The following is a 16,251-nucleotide window of genomic DNA, read 5'->3' on the forward strand; positions in this document are numbered from 1 at the left end:
AGCTAATAGGTCAAGCAGTGATTTAATTAATATAGTTTCTGTGTGGTTATTTTGGGTCTGGGCATCTGGGAATGAACAAGTGGCTTCGTACAACAAAATAGTGCACCAACATGGTCAACTGTATCCAGGTTAAGCCTGAGAAAGCTTGGAAAGGAATTCTGGACACAAAAGAATGGAGTTAAGCACAGCTTAACGTTGTGGCTCCTTTGAGAGGTTTTCCTGATTCAGTGGTAGCAGGAAAATAAATAAAAAATTAATTAATTAATTAATAGCACGCAGCTTTGGAATAGCCACAGCACAAACTCTTGACTCTTTCAGGAGGTCTGGCTATGGAGCATTTAAATCGAGTTTGTAAGCAGAATGCTATAACTTGCTTAACAGCAACACAGACCTGCTGCAACCCGACCCTGGATCTAGGGTGAAGAGAATGGCTCTCAGAGGCACTGAATGGACCTCAGCTATGTTGAACTGGGTGGAGCCAAAAGGCAAAGTAGCCTTAGTCCTAGTAAGGCTGCTTAACATCTTAAGAAGCGCTTCTGGACAGAAAAGAATTTCAGATACACAAAAATTTATTCACCATATAGAGAAACAGAAAAAGGATAGAACTGGAAACTATCCTATAAAGCAAAACACACCAGATTAAGGGAAGGAAGATACTACACTTCCTCTCAGACAGAATCTATATTTAAAATAAGACATTCAAGGACAAGGGAGACTATTTGAAAGGAAGGAGAGGTTCAGCAAGAGGAAGCAACAAAATAATAAAGATGAGGTCAAGATGAGATACACCCATGAAATGTTAGTGAAATCCATCATTGGTACTATGACCATGTGCTAGTCAAGGGAATGGGAGTGACAGACCATGATCAGGCATGAAGGACTCAATCCCAACCCAGCACTCTACATAGTACAGTATGTCTACATTTTAGAATCTTTAATCCCTAACAAACTGTTAAGATACTAATACCAACATTGCTGAGATTTAGAAAGATGAAGAACTACAAGATTAAACTCTGTGAAAGTAGAAAAGTCATGTGAAACTAAAACCCAAATCATCTCTTGTCCCACCACCTTAAAACTCAAAGGTACATTCAGCAACTGGGTTCAAGAACTACTGGACCCCAACTCTACAACACAGGAATTGAGTGACATTGACTCCTTTGCTAAAAGTTTCCAATAACTTAGTTTTCTCAGTAGTTAAATTCATTAGCATCTATCAATGGCCTCTGGTGGCATAGGCTGTAACTTCAGCACAGGAAATCAGCTGAGAGAGGATTATGGACTTGAGGTCACTCTGACCTGTCTCAAGAAAAAAACGGCACATAGACTTCATAATTATTTTGAAAATTAAGTAACACTATCAACATAAAGAGCTCTGAGAGATGACACCTAGTAATGTCTATTGTCACTTAAAGTGTACTTGCTGTATGCTTCTATGTTTGTATAAAGAACTAGCAGTAGAGAACACAAAAGAACTAGGACACAAGAAGTTCACAGCTCACAAAGAGCAGAATTGGAGTGGCCACAGTCCTGGAATGTGGGAGGCAGAGATACTTCAACTCGTGCCGAAGGTGTGGGGATTGATCCTCTGAGAAGTTAAGAAAACTTCTCTTTAAATAGAAGTGGAAGGTAGGAATTCGATCCTCCCACCCAAGTAATGGGGACCATGAGAGTGAAGTAGTACGGATTCATTTCAGTCCTCTGAGCCAAAGCATTTTATACAATTAAAGGTGTTTGTTAAGATCCAGAGCAGAAAATACTCAGAGCAACAACTCTGCAACTTTCTACAAAAGACCGAAAACTTCAATCCCTGATTTCCTAAACAAGGAACCAATGATGTTAAAATTGGAAGCACATAGGAGCTAATGTAAAAAGAGCCCATGAAAGGTGGTGTCATGGTTTGAAAGAAAATGGCCCCCAAAGGGAGTGGCCCCCAGACTGTTGTGAAATATTACTTTAACTCTGTATGCAGGACACAGCATGCGAGCTCTACAGAACCACGGCACTGTAGTTTGCAGATGTCACTTTAATATTCCTTTCCTATACCAATGCCTGTTCTACACACCCACTGGAGTGGACCAGTCCATAGGCCTCTGGAAACACAAGTCTCTCTAAGATGAGAAGGAGAAAAAGAAAGGAAAAAGAAGAGAAAACAAACATTAATGAAGAGTGTACAAGGCCTGGGTAGTCACTGCAGGTGCAAGAGACTATATGAACAAAGAGAAAGGACTATGGCATCAATGAAGCATATCTCTCGTTGTGTTTGCAACAACCTTTCCTGAAGATTAACTGAATACCTAACCTAAATGTAGAGGGCACCATATCGTGGGCTGGAGCACAGATTAATAAAGTACAAAAAAGAAGAAGTCTGCTGAGTTGAATACAGTATTCTTTGTTTTCTGCCCAAGTAAGCTCCTACTTGCACACTGCACCTGTAACCATGTTTTTCCTCATGATGGGCAATACCCTCAAACCATGAAAAAATAAGCCTTTGTGAGATATGGGAGTTTGGAGACCTATCTCTGGTTCTTTGGACCTAGAGTCACAAGCCTCTGAAGGGATTTTGTTTTTTCTTCATTCTTTCTTATAAAACCATCTACAAAAATTTAACAAAATCACTTAAAAAATATTTGAAGACACCAAAAAGTCAGCCAAGGCAGGCCAAACCTTCAAAAAATGTCCTCATGAAAATTCTCATAGTCCAGGGACTGAGACAGCACTCTGGGTAAGAAAAGGATTGTTCACCCTAGAGTCTGCTTAAATTTCTTGTCAGCTTAGTATCATGAATTCCAGCACAATTAATAACATTTTCTGTAAAGGCTGCAGATGCAGAGATAACACTGCTTCTATAAAGAGATGTTTCAGATATGAATGTTAAAATGGCAATAAACCATGCTTAAGGCCTGTATTAGCAATCTTCTGTTGCTGTAAGAAAACATTATGACTAGGGTAAACTCATAGAAGGAAGAGTTTTGTGGTCCCAGGGGGATAGTCTGCCATGGCAGAAAAGCCACAAATGTGGCAGCTGAAGTAGCGGCAAGCTGAGAGATCACATCCTAATCTCCAAGAAAGGAAGAAAACTAAGAAATGGTGTGTGGCTTTGAAACCTCACACTTGGCTCTAGCAAGGCTACCTTGCTAATTCTACCCAAGCAGCACCAACACCTGTGGACCAAGTATTTATTTAGATATCTAAGTCTATGGGGGACAGTCTCATTCACACCACCCTAAGGCCTAAGCATATATAACTTAGTACAGCCCTACTCCTTTCCTAATTGTACAATTAAATTATGTGGAACTCTCACAAACAAGACTATAAGATTTTGTCTACAGTAAAAACACCTTAATTTCCCACCAACCCCATGTCCTAATCAAAGCACCAGAGCACCCCAGGAACCAGATGTGAACTCATTTACGGGGGGGGGGGGGGGGGGGGGGGGAGAGGCAGGGAGGGAGGGAGGGGGAGAGAGAGAGAAAATGATTCTTAACCACCCTTTGATAGACAATTTCAAAACTCGCCAAAATCATCTCTGTGGGTACTGTGAAGCCACAAGTTTAAATCTCCTGAGAAGCCCACACCAAGACTCTTGGGTGTGTCTTAGCCTTCCCTTGAGTGTCTATTAATTTCTGCTGAAACCTATTAAACCTTTTCTTAATACATTTCAGCTTTGCTTCAAACTGGCCTGTCCTGAAATTTTCTGTGGTGAAGTCAAGAATCCCATCTTTACTTGGCTGCAGTCTCTGAAAAAAACTCCTCAGGCCACTGCCAGCAGCACAGCTTTATCTCTGGTCCCTGATAGGACTGCCTTGATATATGCCCTCAGTCATGAGTGCTAACATACAACAGAAGCAGCAGCAGATTTGTTCCGTGTACTAGAATGACCCTAAGAAAGACCCAGTATCCTCTCTGGAACAGGCCTGCTAAAAAAATGAGTAACTCTGATTCAATCATGCGAAAACATGATACAAACTCAAATTAGGGGAAAGTCTAAAAACAAAAACAAACTATATCCTTCAAAATCATCAATGCAAGTAAAAAGACTAAAGGAAACATAACTGGATACTGCCTATAACCAGATTGGACTATGTATCAAGGGGAAAAACCTCTGTTAAGAAATACAAATAGGTCAACTGCCACAATTTAGACATTGACTATACTGAAGCAAAACAGGGAATAGGGTAGAGGAGACGTCAGAGATTAGTGTATAAAAAACGGTGGCAGCAGAGGAAGACTGAAAGCCCTGCCCAGCTAGGCTTCATTCTGTACAACTTAAGGTATAGAGACATAGGAACATCCTAACTACCCTCCAGACTCTAAACTGCCTGAACAACACCACAGATCTGCATATAGCAAATGTATTTTTTTTAATTTGACAATTACTTCATTGGCATTGTAAAACATCCTTGCTGCCAGCAAATAGTCACTGAGGTTTTTAAGGGTAAAGTGCATGACAAGTAAATTTACTCTCAAAGGGTCAATAAAAATAAGCATTTAACTGGCTAGAGAGATGGCTCAGAGGTTAAAAGCAGTGGCTGCTTTTCCAGAGGTCCTGAGTTAAATTTCCAGCAACCACATGATGGCTTATACCCGTCTATAATGAGATCTGGTGCCCTCTTCTGACCTGCAGGCATACATGCAGGCAAAACACGGTACACATAATAAATAAAATCTTCTTTAAAAAGTAAGTACTTAATACAAATCTATATAATATGTAAAAGCTTATCTACATGGAGGGAACAAGTGTGTGTGCTTAGATTACAAAATGTTAATAATGGCTGGTGAGACATCATTACTATTTCACTTCCTGAGTCTTCCCCAATAAAAGAAAAAAGGTTTTCAAAATAAAAACTTTCACCGGGCAGTGGTGGCACACACCTTTAATCCCAGCACTCGAGAGGCAGAGGTAGATGGATCTCTGTGAGTTTGAGACCAGCCAGGTCTACAAAGAGAGTTCCACACAGGACAGGCTCCAAAGCTATACAAAGAAACCCTGTCTGGAAAAAACGAAACAAACAAAAAGCTAATAATAATAATAATAAAATGGTATGATCCCAGGTCTTGGAAGATAAGAGACCAGAAGATCACTATCAGTTTGAGGCCAGCCTGATCTACCCAGGGAGTTCCAAGTCAATAGGGTTACACAGAGAGACCATGTCTTAAATTATAAAATAAATTAAATAACAAAACTGGGGATGCAAGCAACTGAGAGGGTTGCTGTCAAGGGCTTTTATACCTTGGAGGGGACTCTTACTGATCAAAGGGACTCTCTAGATTTGTGCTGGCCCGAGCACATGTCCAAGGGTATTATCTTTATTACTTAATTGTGGTGCTAAGAACCCCACTGTGGGTGACACCATTCCTAGGCACGGGATTCTAAATACTGTAAAAATGAGCTGGGTACTTACACACATTAATTCAGTGCTGGATGGAAGTGACTAGGTGCTTCCACGTCCTAGCTCAATGGAGGAATTGTAGGACAAATAAAACCTTTCTCCCTAAACAGCTTTTGTTGGCATATTTTATCCCAACAAAAAGGAATGAAATGACACTGATGGAAAGGCACAGACTTGGTATTTAAACCAGATGTCTAAACAGGGAGAACCCTAAAGGCAGAAGAACTAAAAGTGAGGTTGGTATCTGTTTTGCAGTGCTGGGATCAATCCCAGAATTTCATGCATGTTAGGCAAGCATTCTACAGTATGTATAATACATTTTATTTAAGGTCTGTCAAAATTTCTTCCTACAACATAAGAAATAAACATTTTTTTACATTTATATTCCACCTATTTTTTTCTTTCCTCTCTAAAGTGTGTTGGGGCACTTGACATAGGGTCTCATGTAGCCCAGGCTGGCCTCAAAGTATTAACTTTCTAGCCTCTATCTCTCACTATTGGAATCACAGGAGTACACCACCACACCCAGCTACTAGCACTGTCTCTAATTTTAGTATCCCTCTGCATTTATGCTGACCTTTCAATAAAAATAGGTCAAAATGCAACATTGTAGAAGACATTTTAAATGGTGATTAACTCACTGTGCGTAGTACAACAGTAACACACTAGATCCAATGTAGTACACATTGTTATCCACACTGGAGCTGCAGGCAGTGACAACTGCAGTGTGACTGCCACCTGGCTAAAGCAACTGTCAATGTCTTCAGACACACAACATGCTTTAAGCCTCCTAAAAAAAAAAAAACTAAAATAAACGCAGTGATCTCCAGGGAAAAATACCTTGATATAATGAGGCAATAAAAGCATGTACATCAGGATCAAAATGTCATCACCTTCTGTTTCCAAATACCAACTGTTCGAGAGGCTATCACCAAGTACCTACCATATATCATCATATAACTGTACTATATTACAGTTGCATCCGCACATAGCCAGCTAGAGATACAAGGCAGGCTGCCAACAGAAGAAAGTACACTGTGGATGTAGAACCACCCTAAGGAGTCCAACTCCAGTGTGCTTCATTGTCTCCATGACTCTTCTCACCAAACCACACATTACAGTGCTGCCTTGAAGGCTGAACATTTAAGAACAACCTTGTTTTCAAAAGTCAAATAAAGAATTGATTCAGACAAAACTCAGTTGCACACATATTTTCTACTAATTCCTCTCCCACTCACTGCTGTGGTTTTTAAAGCAACATTTTATGAGGGGAAAATGCTACGAAGCTGCTCAATAGGGTATCAAAAACTATCAAAAAAAAAAAAACCAGTAAACTTTCATGAATATTTTTAAGAAATTCAATTCATTCCCAGCATTGTAACCCAAATCTTTAAATCCAGCAACTGGGAAGCAGAGGCAGGCAGAACGCTATGAATTCACAGATAACCTGATCTACTTTATAAGAACCTGTCTCATCTCTGTGAGCCTGAGGCCAGCCAGTCTAGTCTCCAAAGCAAGTTCTAGGACAGTCAAAGCGCTGGCTACACAGAGAAGCCAAAAAGAACCTGTCTCAGAAAGAAAAGATAGGGAGGGAGGTAGTTAAATGTGCACCTGTAATTAATTCTTAGGTTCAGGAAGGTCTACTTTTACATGCTGTGCATTTTCTCACTTCTAGCAATTTAAAGATAATTGTGCTCTATTACCAATTAAAAGAACTGAAGACTGATTAAATTTATCTTATGGATATTAGAAAGAATGTTTCTATTAACTTAAATCTGGTAAAATATCTCCAGAGCTACCACAGCTTAAACAACATGGGAGAATCCTAATATAACTCAACTTCTAAAATACCACTGCCTGTGCTAATTCAAACACAACCTCCATAATACACAATTTTCTTATATCTAAATAAATGCCTTTAGGTTAAAATAAATCAGAACAAACAAACCAAGCAAGTACTCCAAATTTACATGTTCTCAAAAGGCATGTCTATGCTAAAAATTGTCCTATACAAATAATACACGAAGGGGCTTGAGACATGGCTCAGCTGCTCTTCCAATGGTCCTGAGTTCAATTCACAGCAACCACATGGTGGCTCACATCCATCTGTAATGAGATCTGGTGCCCTCTTCTGGCCTGTAGGCATACATGCAGGAAGAACACTGTATAGATAATAAATAAACCTTAAAAAAAAAAAAAACAAATAACACATGAAAAAAGTCTGTTTTGATCCAATTAGAAAGAAAAACTGAGTTCAAACTACTCTGTTCACATGTCAATATCCACAGAATATGTGACTTGTGTTTAATAAATAACATTCTCCCTTTTGTGTTCTTTAGTTGGTTTTGTTCTGATTGCATTTTGTTTTTATTTCTGTGCTGTTAGAAGTCTTCAGAAGAGTAGAACTCATTAGTCTATTATTTTGAGCATGACGCCACTAAGGGCTCTGGATGTTGTATATGTAGATGTCATGAAAGGATTTAAAGAGGTGTTGACTTGTGGTATGAGGGTTGTGGAGGTTGGAGTGTGTTGGTTTGTCCTGTGAAGATTTAAGTGATAGGTTATAGTTTCATCTGTCTATGGCTAAGGAGAAAGTCACAGTCCTAGAGTCATGGCCTTGCAGTCAAACTTTGATGTTTTGACTGCTGACTGTGGGACTTTATACAAAATATTTTACTTTTCTATTCGCTGGTTTCCCCATTTGTTGCATCAATGTTTGTTGAGTCTCTGCTATGTTTGTAGCAGGAATGTCAGGGAAAGTTGAAGTAGTTTTAGGTACAGACCTGCATTTCTCTGAAGTAGGGCATGTGACTGTCACTGAAGTGTGGGAGAAGGTACTAACAAGAGTAGATGCAAGAAGTTTGTGGTTGAGGAAAAGAGAAACTTTGCAGTATAAAAATGCTCATCATGGGCTGGAGAGATGGCTCAGCGGTTAAGAGCATTGCCTGTTCTTCCAAAGGTCCTGAGTTCAATTCCCAGCAACCACATGGTGGCTCTCAACCATCTGTAATGAGATCTGGTGCCCTCTTCTGGCCTGCAGACATACACACAGAGAGAATATTGTATACATAATAAATAAATAAATAAATGAATGAATAAATAAATAAATAAAATGCTCATCATGGGATGATGGGCTCGACTGCAGTTGATGAGAATTAAACTAAAATTGCCTGTTTTTAAGGTAGTAATATTTCTGTCTAGTGGTAGCTCTCAGTAGCCCATATAGAATCTGGAAGAGGCCATGAATATACATTGGGTCATGGGACAATAAGAGCTGGTATTGTTAGACTGTGCAGTTAAGTTCAGGAAATATTTGCTGAGTTCATATTAAGTTCCAGCCCCATGGCACTTTTAATTGTTTTAAGTAGAAGGAATGTCTTGAACAGAGTTGTAGAGTAGCTGATGGGCTGTAAACCTAAGGAGTACTCTGTGTTATATACTGAAAATTGAGAAGGACAGTGGGAGAAATTATGCCATAGTTTGTAGTTAGCATTTTAGGTCTACATAGGATGGTCATAATAATCATTGATGCTAAATGAGATAGGAGCCAGATGTAGCAGAGAAGAATGTATTAGCCAAGTAGATCCAGGGGAGAAAGATCATTGTACTCGAGTTAACAACAGTACAGACAGAATGTGCAGTGTTTGGTGAACTGAACAACTCTTGTTGAGAGAGTCTGACTCTGAGCTCATGACAAGACAAATTCTCTGAGATAATATGAAGAAAACCAGCAGAGGTTGACATTGGGGTAGCACAATAGCAATCAAACAAGTGGAGCTAGGATGTCAAGACAGTAAAATTTGTTAGTAGTCAGTGTGTGGGCAGGAGAAAAGGGGTAGAGCTGAGTGTGAGAGGGACTTATGATCTGGATATACCTACTACTCAGGCAGGCAGGCAGGCGTCATTCCATGTGTCTGCTAGGTGCTGTGCATGAAGCCCAACATGTAAGGTGAACAGTATTACCTACTGTAAGTGAGCAGCAGTCTGTTCTCCCTGGCCTTTATTTCCCAAGAGACTTAAAAGTAGGGAAGGATAGGTTAGCGAGATGGCTTAGCAGTTAGAGCACTCATTCGGTGGCTCTCAACCATTCATAACTCCATCTCCAGGGGAATTATACTTTTTTCTAATCATGACACCTCCATGGGTACTACATGCATTTAGTATATATACATGTTGACAGAACACCTCCATCACATAAAATAATACACAATTTAAAAAACTAAAATAAATAAGAAAGGATATTGTGGTTTGGTCCTAGGAAATCACTTGTATGCTATTTGAAATGTCTCTGCTAAACACTTGTACAATGGGTTTTACTCAGCTTGATGTAATCATAAATCCTCCTTTAAAATGGTGTTTGTAAAAAAAAAGAAAAAGAAAAAAAACAAAAAACAAAAAAAAAAATAAAATGGTGTTTGTACTTGGATCAGAAGTTAGTGCTGAAATGGTCAGGCAGAAATAGCAGGCTTCAGTCCTACCCACCAAGAGTTCCCAGAGGTTCTTGGATTCAGCTCTTTTGTTTTAGCTGTTGCTTTCAGCAATTCAATCTATTTCATAATAGGATTTCTGTGCTTGTTGTCCATGTCAACCTTAACGACAGGGCAGGAAGGGAGTTTTTATCAATAAATTACTTTTTGTGTGACATTTCTGAGATGCTCAAAAACAACATTAATTGATCACAACAGGACTCTGACAGACCAAAGAAAAGATTTCATTTGAGTCTAGTTTGGTGAACCAGTGAGATAATTTGGGTACTTAGAGGAACATGGGTTACTGAAAGGCATCTGCATCACCAAAAAGACCTACCCCAGCATGAGTGACAGCTTAGGAAATCCGCATCCCTGGAGTCTCCACTTCAGTCCGCCTTTTGTAACCCACCCCTTGTCTTCTCCACAAACAACTGGGGTGGGTTCAAGAGGGTGTGGTAGCTAGAATTTCAGGTTAGAGTCTACTCATGATCATTCCTGCCCCTTTTAGGAGAGAATATTAATAGGTCTTATCTTGTGAGGGTCTTCTGGGGTGTGAGTATGCTGTTCTATTCAATTCTGCAGTGGCTGTGCCATGCCCAGAGGACAATTCCACGATACTTCTCTCATGCCTTCTCTGCTTGGCTCTATGATAATTTTTGATTGGATCCACACTTTACTTTTTAGTGTTTGTGATTATGTAAACATTGCTCATTATGGAGTACATTTATGTAGTACGATTCTATTTTCTTTTTTGTTCAAGTTCTGTTTTCTTATTTTCTTGAACTTAAAATTTCTACAACCTACACTTCCCATTGGCTTTGACCTAGCTAAAGGTCCTCACCCTCTCTGTAAGCTGTGAAGCCTTCCCAAGAATATAGCCAGGTAACCTCCCGCTAGAGTGCCTGTCTTTGACCCCCATTTTCTGTGAGAGGATGGAACACTGGAGGCCTACCTTTACTATAAGAGGAACCTATAGTATTTTATCCATTTCTATTACCAGGAAGAAGGCAAGCAAACTAAGCGCAAAAAACTGAGGATTCCTTCCTGGGGAAGCTTGCTGTGAACAGGCCTTCCTCAAGGGAGAGTCTTCTTAGTGTAGAAATAAATGGGAGAAAAAGCGTGGCCTTGTAGAGTATAGATTTCAGTGACTTAAAAATCTTGTCTGCTGGGACTTTTACTAAATTGTACATACCATATTGCCTTAATACAGACAGCATCTTGGGAACTTCAAACCAGATTACATGGGAATTAGGTTCCTGTTATTAAACATGGATGAAAAGTTTTTTATTGTAGTCCTAAAACTTGAACATAGAGCATATCAGAACATATGTATCCAAGTGGTAAATTTAAAAATGTGTTTCATATCCTGCTTCATGAAAAAATTCTTTAAGACTACTTGTCACAGAAATGTAATGACTTTGGCCTTGGGGTATTCAAGCCAATTCACTGGTGTAGAAGTCAGTGCTGTAGTGCTGCTGCTTCAGTCTTTCCAAGAACCAGATGAACTCCAGGAGAAACTTAGGAAATTGCTTAGTAATTAGCTTATGTTTGGAGAGGGCAAGCAGGTGGCTTGAGAACATGTTATGGAGGTATGCAGGCAGATCTCTAGAGCCACAGGGGAAACCAGCTGTCAAAGGTAAAATGGTAAAAAGCTGAGAGCTGACAGATTGCTTGCTTTTGAAAAGAAGCACTGCACATATTGAAATGCAGAGGCAGAGTGACTGGAAATAAGGCCTGTACACAGTCTTTGCAATTGCAGACACCGCAGTTCCTTTCATATGAATGCACAGAACTCATGGATGGACAGGGCCTTGTGTTGAACTCAGTCTGAAGCTTTCTATTTATACACAGGTGTATGAAGAGCACACATTTCAATCTTGACACTGTGACTGAGAAACTGTGGTTAGAACATCATAGCCACAGTCGTGGTAGCTGTATTTGGTGAATTCTGAATTTTTTTTTTCTTTTTGTAAAAACAAGGTTTCTTTGTGTAGCCTTAGTTGTCCTGGAACTCACTTTGTAGACCAGACTGACCTTGAACTCAGAAGTACAGCTAATTTTGCCCCCCAAGTGCTGGGGTTAAAGGTGTGCGACACCACACCCTGCTTGAATCTTACCTTTTATGTATGTGCCATGGCACTCATATGGAGGTTAGAGGACCTAGCCTCAAGTGTTCCTCACTTTCTACCTTGTTTAAGATGTCTCTACAAATTACCTGTTCTTTGAGCTTTCTGGAATTCTTGTGGCTCTGTCTCTTATCCCCAAACGCATGTTGGAAGTATGGATGCTTGCACTACAATCTGGGGTTTTTTTTTCTTCTAAAGACTGATTTTTTTTAAATATTTATTTATTCATTATGTATACAATAATCTGTCTGCATGTATGTCTGCAGGCCAGAAGAGGGCACCAGACCTCATTACAGATGGTTGTGAGCCACCATGTGATTGCCAGGAATTGAACTCAGGACCTTTGGAAGAGCAGGCAATCCTCTTAACCACTGAGTCATCTCTCCAGCCCTAAAGGCTGATTTTTAATTATGTGTGTGTGTGTTCATGTTGAGTGTGGTTGTCTGTAGAGGTCAGAGGCATCTAATCCCTAGCAGTTGTAGTTACAAGCTGTTCTGAGCAGCCTGATGTGAGTGCTGGGAACTGAACCTGGGTCTTTTGCAAGAGACTCAATCACTCGTGTTTTTTCCAAAGAGTCTCCCTATATAGTCATGTCTAGCCTAAAACCCAGAGATCCTCCTGCCTCTGCCTCCCTTGTCCTAGGAATTAAAGGTATGCACCGCCATACTCAGCCCAGTAATCATGCTTAACCATGGAGCCATCTCTCCAGGTCACACACCTGGCTTTTTACATGGAGTCTTGACATTTGAACTCACGTTTTTATAGTTATACAGAAAGTACTTCTCCCTACTTTTTACTTAATTCTATATAGCAATCCAATAAGGTAGTGATTTTATGTTCTTATTTCGTAGATAAGAAACTGAGTCTAGAGTTAAGGAAATTTGCCCAGAGTTCCTTACAGCTGTGCCAACTTCTCCAGTGCTTTTCATCAAAGCTTAGTTTTGTGGTTGCTCAAATGTACATGTGGTAGTTACGCTTTTAACAGACAGAACAGTGCTACCTGCCAAGCTACTGATGTTTCTTCTAATTTTCATTTCCTTTTTAAATGCATTTTGAATATATTATCATTTCTGTAAAGCTTGCAAATAATGCTCAGTTCCTTGTTTCTGCTAACAGAAAAGTGTAGCTTCATCGACTACTTGTAAGCATCAAGCATGGGGGTATGTCTTGTACTGTCAGCATTTTGTGTATGTGTGTGTATGTGTGTAGAAATATAAAGATATATGTGTCATTATATATAAAAGACAGGGTCTCATCATGTAGTCCTGGCTGGCCTGGAACTCACTATGTAGACCATGCTCTTTAAAATCACAGAGCTCTACCTATCTCTGCCTCCTGTGCACTGCAATTAAAGTGTACATCAAGGGGCTGATGAGATGGCTAAGCAGTTAATAACACTGACTGCTCTTCCAGAGGACCCAGGTCAATTCCTAGCATTCACATGGCAACTCACAACTGTCTGTAACTCCAGTTCCAGAGACTCTGACACCATTATACCAATGCACATAAAATAAAGTTAAATACATTTTTTTTAAAAAAAAGTGTATATTAGTACATTCAGCAGTTGTCCCTGCTTGTGACCAGCTGCTTCATGCTCCTGCCAGTGTGCCTTCCATTCCATGATGGTCTGTACCCTTGCTTTGAGCCATAATAAACCTTTTCCTTGGGTTGCTGCTTTTTTGAGGTGATAATAATTGCATCATTTCCCCCTTTCCTTTCCTTTTCTTTCCTTTCCTTTCCTTTCCTTTCCTTCCTCCAAACATTCCTATGTTCCCCCGCCCTTGCTCTCTTTGTCCATGTGTGTTCCTAAACATATAATACAACCTGTTCAGTCTGCATGTTTCTTGCATGTGTATGTTTTCAGGGCTGGCCATTTGGTATTGGATAACCAACTGACACTGGAGAAGATGATTTCTCTCACTCTCAGCATTTCTTAGTTGCCTTTTGAGTTACTTCTTGTCAGGGGTTTGTCAAAGCAGTAAGAAAGCAAACAAGTCTCAGCTTCACAGTGAGTTTAAGGCTGTCCTGGACTACATGATAGTCTTGAACAAAAAGCAAAACAAATGCTCAAAGTGGGAGAAAGTTTGATCCTAGGAGACAGGCTGCATTTCTTAGGATTCTTACATTTAGGTTAGAGGGGCGGGGATGTGCTCTTTTTTCCTTCTACTTGCTTTTGCACACTGTGCCAAATAGTTATGAGGAACAAACAGGGTGTCCTGCAATGGTAAGAAGGCACTTTATTGTCCAGGTCTAATAAAGTCCATAAACTTTTCAAGATTTCTTTATCGACAAAATATTAAAATGTGGTCAGGGTCAGTGACTGATGGGAGGGTCCAGCCCATTGTGGGTGGGGCCACCCCTCAGCTTATGGTCCTGGTTCTATAAGAAAGCAGGCTGAACAAATCAGAAGAGCAAGCCAGTAAGGAGCACCCCTCCATGATCTCTGGATCAGCTCCTATCTCCAGGTTCTTGCCCAGTGTGAGTTCCTACCTTGGCTTCCCTCAAAGATGAACTGTGATAAGGAAGAGTAAGTGAATAAACCCTTTCCTCCCCAAGTTGCTTTTGATGTTCTATCACAGCAATAGTAACTCTAACTAACACAACTGCTAATGGTACTGAGTGCTGAACATACATTAAATGTATCTCACAGTGTCTTCATAAAAATCTCCTAAGAGAAAAGTCTATAATCCCTTTGTCCAAGGAGAAACTAGGTTTAAGTAGAAAATTTAACTTAAGTGGGGCTGGGGCAACAGCTTATTAAGTAGGAAAAGATTACTTGCTAAGAACCTGAGTTTGGATCCAAACAGCCATGTTTAAAAGATGGGCATGACCACAGGTGCCAGTATGCATGTATAGGAAAAAACATAACATACATATGGTTTGGTCCTATCTGAGATTTCAGGCATCCACTTGGGGTTAGGACCTATGCCCTAAATAAGTAATCTAGGACAAAATCTGAAGTAAAACTTTCATGAGTAAAACACCAGTAAAGAACACTCTTCTAAAGCCACAGTCACCAGTACCAACACTTCTAACTTGGAAACTATTAACTTCTCTGTTATGAGTTTATGTAAATGTAAAACAGCAGATCTTGATCTTAACTTGGTTGTAAGAATTCAATAAGTAACTATAATTCAGAGTGTTTATAATGTCCAGAGCGATTCCCAAGCACTGTCCTATGAACAACCAACATCATAATGCTAATATTAGACACATAAAAAGACTCCACACACAAATTACAGGTCTTCCCTGGTCCTATCCATCAGCTACATTCTCCTGTATGTCAGAGACTCTGGACAAGGGAAAGAAAACCCAATAAGCAGCACCAAGGTACAAACACAGAGAAATGTACTCACAGTTCAGAAGGCAGCAGTGACTTTGAGAAAAAAAAATAGCTGTTATAAAAAAAATCCTCCTAGTATCTGTTTCTTCTTTTCATTGTAGTCCAGAGACCTGGAAGAGACAGGATGCACACATGCATAAACATCTCTATTTCACTGCTATTTACTTACTTAACAGATGAGGGATGCTGGGTGAGTGCTCTAACACTAAGCTTAACCACCCACCCATTTCAATTCTCTAAGTCCTCTAAGTCCCACCATGCTCACCCTCTTACAGTTCTCTTCATGTCCACCATGAAAACAACTAGACAAAGAATGATTTTTTGTTTTGTTTTTCAAGATAGAATTTCTCTGTAGCTTTGAAGCCTGTCCTGTAATTCACTTTGTAGAGCAGACTGGCCTCAAACTCACAAAGATCCACCTGTCTGCCTCCTGATTGCTGGGATAATCGCATTCATCAGCCCTGCCCGCACAATGAAGGAATTTAAAGACAAACACATGGAAGCTATCTGCAAACCTGAACCCAGTGAAGAGGATACATATATGTAACTAAAAACTATTAGATAATCAATAAGCATAACCTGCTCAAAAAAATGACAAGGTTCAAGATAAGCAACAACATACAAACCTTTTTCTTGTTCCCACTAAAACTAGGCTAATGAGATAAAACAAAGTTCAAAAATCAAATAAAGGTCAAAACCAACTAAAAAGAATAGAAACTTTGATAAACTGAAAAAGCTTCAAGACATCAAAACAAGAAATACCAGGGGAAGGGCAATATTCTGGATCAAAGACAGACAATTTTAAATGGGAAACACAGTCTGACTTAGCAGACCACAGGTCTAAAAAGACAAGGCACCAATTCCATTTCCACAGCAGGGTGAACAAAGGATCAGAAGCAGAAGCATTGGATGCAGTAACG

At 39.8% G+C, this 16,251-nt stretch overlaps 1 protein-coding gene across 7 annotated transcripts in view; it reads right to left on the reverse strand.

Annotated features, from left to right (window-relative positions):
• Nucleotides 1-16,251, reverse strand: part of Ptk2 (protein tyrosine kinase 2) — a 212,388-nt gene that overhangs the window by 174,103 nt on the left and 22,034 nt on the right. For all 7 annotated transcript variants that reach the window (XR_012909540.1, XR_012909539.1, XR_012909538.1 and 4 more), the window contains exon 2: nt 15,345-15,441. The gene's annotated coding sequence lies outside the window, so the exon portion shown is untranslated. The remainder of the gene's footprint in view (nt 1-15,344; nt 15,442-16,251) is intronic.

Source organism: Microtus pennsylvanicus, chromosome 2 (assembly GCF_037038515.1).
Source record: "Microtus pennsylvanicus isolate mMicPen1 chromosome 2, mMicPen1.hap1, whole genome shotgun sequence".
In the NCBI taxonomy this organism is placed as follows: domain Eukaryota; kingdom Metazoa; phylum Chordata; class Mammalia; order Rodentia; family Cricetidae; genus Microtus; species Microtus pennsylvanicus.